The 9,917-nt window shown below is 40.8% G+C and overlaps 1 long non-coding RNA gene across 1 annotated transcript; it reads left to right on the top strand.

The window, feature by feature from the left end:
* Window positions 1-439: 439 nt before the first annotated feature.
* Window positions 440-2,613, top strand: LOC135397776 (uncharacterized). The gene is made up of 5 exons (XR_010423738.1): window positions 440-708; window positions 788-851; window positions 928-1,392; window positions 2,287-2,375; window positions 2,483-2,613. It is a non-coding gene; the product is annotated as an uncharacterized LOC135397776 (long non-coding RNA).
* Window positions 2,614-9,917: the final 7,304 nt, after the last annotated feature.

Here is a 9,917-nt window from a genome sequence, read left to right as displayed (position 1 = left end):
CAAAAAAAAAAGAAAGAAAGAAAGAACACTAGAGAAAGGGTTGGCAAAACAGTGAGTGTTTTGTTGTTGTTGTTTTTGATTCTATCGATCTCTCACTGTCAGATTGCACTGCCGATCTGTTCACAATCATAACTAACTAATACCTTAGCTTTGGCCAATCTCATGTTGCAATTTTGCTTCAAACACAACATTCAGTGATTCTTATGAAAACAGCAGCATTTCTCGAAAGATCCTGGAACGGCCACAATCTCAAGAGGTAGTATGATTCTACCCGTCGTCATATTTAGTCCGCCAAGCCATTGCGCGGAGATGTTGGCTCCATGCCCATTTCAACACAGGCTCACTCGCCCGCGCTCGCGCGTCGTCGCTTTGCTTTCATGCCACCAGCCAGCGCTGCCTGTCGCGCATGCGCTGTTCTTGTTGGGTTCGCTTTGGCTGTTGTAAGGGTCGTTTCTCGTCGCCGCGTGTAGTTCGCGTAATTGCGAGCGTTCCAGCAAGTCTAAAGCGTTTAAGAGGCTTTGTATTGTGGTTCTCACCTGATGCTGTCGTTCTTGCAACCCGTCTGATATTGCAACTGTCTGTAAGTGGAAGCGTTTCTTCTAACCGCGAGCAGACCAGTCGGTCTCGTTTGACATGTCAGAGAGTGAAGACGCTGCCTTGCATGTGAAGCCAAATCGTTCTTCGCCTTCAGGATTCTTGCCGTTTCAGGTGTGTAATTAATATAACTGTGAAGTAATATGTTCGACTGCGCCATGCATTTTCATTGTCCGTTTTACTCTATTTGCAGGGATCTGCACAACGACAGGGAGATAGAACGCCAAGTGAAGTCTACTGTATGCTTTGTGCAGACGGTATGTCATAAGTCTCTACACTGCTCTACATATAGGTGTCCTGCCATCGTATTTTCTGGAACGACATTTCATGCAGGTTCAGCGTGTATGACGCAGCGGCCTCCAGCAAGAGAAACTCAAGCACCGTGTTCAAATGCGGTGGGGACTCTTGCTCGACATAACAACGCTTAGAAGTGCTTTTTCGGAAGAAGGACAAGTTGGACCGGAAATGAGGACCTAGGTGTGCTCTTTTGCGTTGTTGTTCACCGTTCGATCATTACCAATTTTTGTGCCCCCGTGAGTTCAACGCTCAGGTATGTTGATGATAAATGGATATGCGTTAAAAGGTACGTACTCCGGAGTGGTGAATTGTTGTGGTGAAGTGATTTGTTGCTGCTATCTCCTGTTTCGTGAGGGTTCTTGTCGGTACTCATATACCGCAGGCATGAGGGGCTTTCTTTGCAGAACATTTCAGTGAACCAAGACTGCAGCATTTTCAAGATTGCCATAACCAGCATCAATGCAGCTCTCATGTCAACATCAGCATCAAGACAGCTCTGATGTGAGCATCAGCCAGGGCAGCTCTGATGTTAACATCATCATCAGAGCAGCTGTGATGTTAACATCAGATCTGATGTGATATGGGACACTGTCTTGATGCTAACATCAGCATCAGAGCAGCTCTGATGTTAGCATCAAGACAGTGTCCCAAATCACATCAGACCTGATGTCGCTTTTTTTTTCAATAGGGATGCTTCTCCTTGACCATGTTTTTTTTTGCTTATTGACGTTTTTGTGAAGGAACGCTGGATATGTGCACACCATTTACTGTCAGCTCTAGTCCCGGTCAGCTGTAATTTTTTACAGTTTTCGTTGTAGTAGTTGCTAGTCATTTGCACCAAAGGCGCTGGATGTGGACTATTTTCTCTTTCCTGGACTTGCATTTCTCCCAGTCGTTGGCTTTGTCATTGTTTCATAATTTAAATTTTCTCTTGGTAACTCTTGAGTTTCGTAATCCCTACACTGTGCATTTTACCATTTTTGATAAAGCTCATTCCACATACCGTGCACAGACTATTTTGTGCTGACATGCAGCAATTGTTCCGTTACGTCTAATGTTACATGCCATTCATTTTTGTGTCTGGGGTACTGAAGCGTGAGCAGATAGGCAGACTGCCTATTACTGCATAACTTCGTTTTCTTTGAGACACCACCACTTGTGCAGGCAGACCGCCTCTTGCTGTATACTTTTTCTTTCTTTTGAGACACCGTTGACGTGCCAGTGGTTACGCAGGCAGGCTGCATATTACTGTATACCATTTCCCCCCATGCAGCAATTTTACCGTTACGTCTAATATTAATGCTACAAGCCGTTCATTTCTTTCTGGGCCACTACTGAAGTGCAAGTGGTTAGGCAGACTGCCTACTACTGTATACCTTTTTTGTTTCCTTTCAGAGACCACCTCGTACTGTGTACGTTTCCCCCCCCCCCTTTTGAGACACCATTGAAGGGCCAGTGGTTACGCAGGCAGGCTGGATATTACGGTAGACCATTTCCACCCATTTCTTTTCAGACTACATTGCCAATGACAGTAGTTATGCGGACAGGCTGCATATTTCTGTATACCCCTCTTTTTTGTTTTTCATTTCAGACACAATTGGCATGCATTGGGTGATGCAGGCAGACTGCTTAGTGTGCACCACTCGTCGTTTAGTCTATTGAGGTGCTACAAGTGTTGTGTCAGTCTATTCCCTCTCCGAAAATAAAATGTTGGGCTCTACACACACTGTTTCACTCGAAATTATTGTAATTATTAAAAATAAGCATATTAATGCTAAAATATGCATGGGGGGAGCCCCCTGCCAGCATTATCGGGGATCCGTCGGGGACCTGCTGGGACCGAATACTTGCTGCCGATATCGGTCCTTAATCATCCCGGTGTTGCAAACTGGATGAAGGACCGGTATCGGCTGGTGGCATGCCCCCGACTTTGTAGGGTTCTTTCCCGATGCTGGACCGGCTTCGCCCCGGTCCTTTGTGCTGCTTGGGCATTAATAGAGAGCCAAAACAATGCACAATCCAATGTGTAAACAACAGACACATGCAGGAAAATAATTGAAAAAGAATCTATCAAAACGAGAAACATGCACGGAGCTAGCACTGAATAGCAGAGAAACACTCTAAACGGCACATCTGCCAACGTGTAAACAACAGACAGGAAAAATCTATACCACTACAAAGCAGTTATTCTTGATCAAAACAACAGAGTAATCTATCGTTCAGAAAATCAGAAGAAAAAATCAAACTCATCAGAAAATAGACATGTTAAAAATGAACTTCACCACATAGCACGCTCCTAGCCAACAACCACATCTAATGATATCTGCCCTGATTTGTTGAAGACGGGTGCCGATAGATGTATGGAAGACCGCGGAACACGAACGACAAGAACACAAGAGGAAATAAAATCTGTACCACTACAAAGAAGATATTCTTAATCCATATGATGACAATCAAATTACAAGTTGTATTATAAAAAGTCTAATATTCCTATACGTGAGAACCATCAGTGCAATAGTGGGAATATCTGTCATAACATTTCGAGCACAATAGGGAATCTCAATTTCATATTCCAACATTACTCAACTTTTAATTTCTTATTAAGTGAACAGCATAGACGTAAGGAAATAACGAGAAACAACACAATCAACAGCTACAATTAATAGAAAGCCAAACCTGCACACAATCCAACACATAGAGAAATAATAGATAATCAATCTATCAAAAGGCGAAATATTACAATATAGCACGGACATAACGCTGAAGAACACAGGAACGCGCGGCGACACGTAAACAACAACAGAGCAAAAATAACCTATCATTGAACCATCATAAAATCGACCAATATACAATTTTCATTCTAACAAACACTACGAACCTTGATGGAGGTATCCAAGACGTAGAAAATATGCACTGTTTTCACTCTTTTCCTCAAAGCCGGGAGACTTTATGTCTCCATTTATGTGACCATAGCACTGCGCATGCTTTATTACTCAAAGGGTTAGGGGCTATATTACTTCGTCCAGCAAACGGGGCGCTCTAGAGGTCAGATAAGAGAGTTCAAAGGCGATATATTTTCTCGTGCAGCGCAAATAGATGTCGATATCACTCGCGGGGATCACTATCTTTTCGCATCCTTTCCTTGAAACGGAAATCTTTCGTCAAAGTGGTTGACAAGTCGACTAAGTTTGTAGAGATGCGATATTGTTATTGAACATGTAGAGAAAGTCCAAATTATTAATTGGTAGCAACGATACTCAATCAACAAACGAGAAACAAATTTCATTACATCAAATTCTGTAATATCTTGCAACAGAAATTTCTAATGAGCCACACAGAAATATCAAATGTGAAATGCAACTCAGAGTTATGAGGCATTCCCAACTCAGAGATTCTTTTTACTTATGTCAATCGAGTGAACAACTGAAACAAATACAAGACAATAATTATTTCAGGCAGTAAGTTCACAACTGATAGAATATCAGTCGAGTGAATACTTGACACAAAATCAAAACAATAATTCTCACGACAGGTGGAGATTATAGCATTCTAAACCAGATAATAAAATTTTAATCAATAAAATAAACATAGATATGCTTTTAATTAAGTGTAGACGTGCACTTGAAAACAGAAGAGACAATTGGTCTACATTGAAAAGATGGACAGATTTTGTACTCGATACCATCAGTCATGGGAAGATGTGATAAAAAACTGCTTCGAAAAGGAGGAGCCGCGAAACGATTTCATTATCGCTGCATTTCAATACGTCTTGGACATGGTCGTATTCGGAGATATGGTACAAACTACAGAACCGAAGGTGCAAGAATTTATATGCCGAATCTACAATACTTATAAAAATATCTGCACATCAATGTCGGAAGGGCCACTGGAATTGATGGCAGAGTTTTTGAGGTTTGCTAACGAAGAATTGAAATACACTAGACCAGATGTAATTGTAATCATTGCAATGGTCATTGCGTTCATCAAGAAAGCAGTCGGATCAAATTATCATATACAAGCGGTGTATATCGGACGATTCATTACCGATTTGTTGAAATTGCACATATCTGAGATGGGAAGTACATAAAATCTTATCACATGATATGTTCCACTACCACGGCAACGCAATTATTTTCTTCTACAAGTCTCTGCAACGATGTCAAATGAGCAGAAGTTAAATATTGTCGTGCAAGGTCTGATGTATTATCACCTGTTGAAACTCAACAAACATATCAATTGTCCACCACGATTTTCATCTAATACTCTCTTGTACGCCATTCAAGAGTCTTAGTACAAAGAAAGGAAACATCAATAAGAGACTGTGCAAGTTCATCGCGACAAAGTGCAAGTTGTTGAAGCAATACAAACACGGCGACAACATAGCGCCTGCGTTAATCAACGCTGGATTCAAGCGCCCAATAATTAGAATAAACTATTTGATGTCTTCGGAATTTATCAATGAAGACAACAACGAAAACTTCAGAGTTTGAAAGACAACTGTAATTTATCGAAATAAACAAGTGTATAACTGAAATAATAAATGTAATCTTTGTCATCATTATAATTCTACGCATCACAATGAAAACCACCTTGCATTTAGAATGGCTAGACATGTCTTCAGAATTCACCAATGAAGACAACAAACGAAAACTTCAGAGTTTGAAAGAGAACTGTAATTTATCGAAATAAACAAGTGTATAACTGAAACAATAAATGTAATCTTTGTCATCATTATAATGAATTCTACACATCACAATGAAAAACACCTTGCAGTTTTAAGTAAATTTCGTTCGGAAAATATTCGTAACTTTTAATATCCACGACATAAAGAATTCGCATTATGTTATAGTGTATATAGAAAATATCAATCCATTCGATTAACTTCCCTGACATCGTGAAAGAGTGCACGTCAAGGTGAGCGAACTAAAGCTTGCGTATTGTGAAATTACACATTCTACAATACTGATCATAAATCGCAACACCTGTTCAAATTTTAATTAAACTCTTACTGATGTGTGGTAGTCACCACTTCTCCTGAATGTGAATCGATAAATTTTAGCATGTAATCCACAATCAAAATATCTTGTATAGTATGTTTGAGTATATACACAACTTTTTAATCTATATCTTTAGAAAAATGCAAGAAGTAGCGTGCAGTTTTGACTTTGAAAATTTAAACAAGAAGATGATCTTTAGTGTGGAATTTGCGTTTTACAACATTATGAGCTAAAGACTTATAAAATTAAAGTATGGCCTTTCCATTTGTAGTGCCCGGATGCTATGACACTAACATAATGTGATAGTTTTTCTGTATGGCTACGGGAAATCTCGAGTATATTTTGTGAGTTGGATCTACGTTTATGTGTGATCTGCGCTGATCTGGTTATTATAATTAATATAACATATCTTCCATTGTGTTTATGCATAACGCTCATCTTCACTGTATATTGGTTAAGCACTTCTGATGGCGGTTGTGTGATCCGCTTCTCCCAAAATCTGATTGCCACTTGGAAATTATTTCATATACGTTTGTGTGCCGTGTGTTACGAAAACTATGTGATTAGAAATGTAGACTTGGCCTGCACGTCATGCTCGTAAAATATTTCGTTTGCATTGTGGCATCTGATAATAGATTCGCTTTTCGCGAAGGCTTCGTATTATCTCCCAGGCACTGAACCCGAATGCGATTGTAAAAGTCGATGACACTGTGTCGCGAACGCTTTGAGTTATCCCGCCGCAATCAGTTATCTTGCCTTATTTCCCGTTTTGCCATATCTTGGACGGCTCATTTTTCCTATCCAGTCATACAAACGGACATCTGTGTTGACAAAAATATTTATTTATTTGTTCTGCACTCCAATCGGGTTGCTTGTCAAAGACTCCTTTTCTTTTACTACGTCTGGGCTAGTGCAACTGATTGACAAATATACATGCACTGTGGAATATAATTCATGAAATATGATAAGTTTCTACATTAGATTAGTGATCCTTTTTGTAATCATAGACTGATGTATCATGTCTCTACATTTCAACGACCGATCCTTCGGGTGTTGAACTTGTACAGAGTGTAGTCGAGTAAAACCGATTTGGTGGTCAGGTCTCGTTCCATATGAGAATTCTTACACAAATTGTGGAATATTCCTTTCGTTAGCGATCATTGTTCTCAGTCTAGCCATGCTAAATGCAAGGTGTTTTTCATTGTGATGCGTAGAATTCATTATAGTGATGACAAAGATTACATTTATTGTTTCGGTTATACACTTGTTTATTTCGATAAATTACAGTTCTCTTTCAAACTCTGAAGTTTTCGTTTGTTTCCTTCATTGATGAATTCCGAAGACATTAAATAGTTCATTCTGATTATTGGGTGCTTGAATCCAGCGTTGGTTAACGCAGGCGCTATGTTGTCGCCGTGTTTGTATTGCTTCAACAACTTGCACTTTGTCGCGATGAACTTGCACAGTCTCTTGATGTTTCCTTTATTTGTATGAAGACTTTTGAATGACGTACAAGAGAGTATTAGATGAAAATCGTCCGGTGGTCCACCACAATTGATATGTTTGTTGAGTTTCAACAGGTGATAATACATCAGACCTTGCACTACAATATTGAACTTCTGCTCATTCGACATCATTGCAGAGACTTGTAGAAGAAAATAATTGCGTTGCCGTGGTAGTGGAACATATCATGTGATAAGATTTTATGTACTTCCCATCTCAGATATGTGTAATTTCAACAAATCCGTAATGAATCTTGCGATATACACCGCTTGTATATGATAATTTGTTCCGACTGCTTTCTTGATGAACGCAATACCCATTGCAATGATTACAATTACATCTACAACTCTATGCCATCCTTTTCTTTCCTTTCTTTGTCCTTTTCTTTCTACAACACATCGCTGATTTTACACCCCGGGAATGGGCAGTCTTTGCAGACTCCAAATCTGCACTTCAAGCAATTGAAAATTCCGGCATACGAGGCCCATTCGCACCCCTAGTCACAGACATGTTAATGGCTTACCACACTATCTACGCCGCAGGCCACAGGCTAGTTCTCCAGTGGGTTCCAGCCCATTGTGGTGTTGTGGGGAACGAGCAGGCCGACCGCGTCGCAGAAGCAGCACTCTCGTATCGGAAACGGACCCGTATTGTTCTGCTGAGAGGAGACCGCCGTTCAATTCTGCGACGCCCAGTGACACCCCTGGCTTCCCGCCAACGGACAACCGACATTCTTCCCCCCACTATGTTGAACAGAGTTGATCCCACGCTCGCTTTCCGCATGCCACGAAACACCTCTCGTCAAGATGCTGCATTAATCCACCGAATGCGCCTCGATGTGGCCTTTACAGCTCAGTGGCGTTACCGCTTGAGACAAGTTGACTCTCCCACCTGCCGCCACTTTGGTGCTCTTGAGGATCTGGAGCATATTCTTCTTCATTGCCCTCACTACGAACCTTCCCGAACCACACTCTCCGAGTCTCTTCGTCAGCTGGACTCTCGCCCTTTCTCCCTATCGAAATTGCTTGGTCCCTGGCCCAATCCAGCCCAGCAACGCTCTGCGCTCAAAGCTCTTCTGACATTTGTGGACACCATCGGACTTCGATCGTTATTGTGAAGGGGCTCGTTATTTTATTCCCCCCATTCCATCCAGCAATGGGGTAGGGTATCGCCTGTGGCGATGAAACTCCCCATTCTCCAAGGTCGCAAATAAAGTTGTTGTTACATCTGGTCTAGTGTATTTCAATTCTTCGTTAGCAAACCTCAAAAACTCTGCCATCAATCCCAGTGGCCCTTCCGACGTTGATGTGTAGATATTTTTATAAGTATTGTAGATTCGGCATATAAATTCTTGCACCCTCGGTTCTGTAGTTTGTACCATATCTCCGAATACGACCATGTCTAGGACGTATTGAAATGCAGCGATAATGAAATCGTTTCGCGGCTCCTCCTTTTCGAAGCAGTTTTTTATCACATCTTCCCATGACTTATGGTATCGAGTACAAAATCTGTCCATCTTTTCAATGTAGAGCAATTGTCTCTTCTGTTTTCAAGTGCACGTCTACACTTAATTAAAAGCATATCTATGTTTATTTTATTGATTAAAATTTTATTATCAGGTTTAGAATGCTATAACCTCCACCTGTCGTGAGTATTATTGTTTTGATTTTGTTTCAAGTATTCACTCGACTGATATTCTATGAGTTGTGAACTTACTGCCTGGAATAATTATTGCCTTGTATTTGTTTAAATTGTTCACTCGATTGACATAAGTAAAAATAATCTCTGAGTTGGGAATGCCTCATAACTCTGAGTTGCATTTCACATTTGATATTTCTGTGTGGTTCATTAGAAATTTCTGTTGCAAGATATTACCAAATTTGGTGTAATGAAATTTGTTTCTCGTTTTCTGATTGAGTATCGTTGCTACCAATTAATAATTTGGACTTTCTCTACATGTTCAATAACAATATCGCATCTCTACAAACTTAGTCGACTTGTCAACCACTTTGACGAAAGATTTCCGTTTCAAGGAAAGGATGCGAAAAGATAGTGATCCCCGCGAGTGATATCGACATCTATTTGCGCTGCACGATAAAATATATTGCCTTTGAACTCTCTTATCTGACCTCTAGAGCGCCCCGTGAGTGATAAAGCATGCGCAGTGCTACCCAGTAAATCAACAATGACCTGTGGACGTCCCCATAACGTTCAGCTCCGGACAATAGAAACGTCCTTCGGACATCCTTTATCATCTCTGGGATGTCTGTGGGACTACCTGTAAACTGCCAAAGTCACATCCCAGGATCTCCTGAAAACGTCCTTATAACGTTCCGAACTATTTCACGGACCTGAAATGGATCTTTCTCCCATACTGTGTTTTCTTTCATGTCGTGCCGCGAATGCTGGTAAAATGACAGAGATACAGGCATCTGGTGGACAGACTTGCTGAAATTTTAAACAAGCCTGAGCAATGGGTAAACACTGGAGACTATACAAGACAGCTGTCCTGTGCAGTCTTCAGTG

The sequence above is a fragment of the Ornithodoros turicata genome, chromosome 6 (genome assembly GCF_037126465.1).
Source record: "Ornithodoros turicata isolate Travis chromosome 6, ASM3712646v1, whole genome shotgun sequence".
NCBI lineage: Eukaryota > Metazoa > Arthropoda > Arachnida > Ixodida > Argasidae > Ornithodoros > Ornithodoros turicata.
Note: the sequence above shows the minus strand (reverse complement) of the source record. Positions and strands in the feature narration are given on the sequence as shown.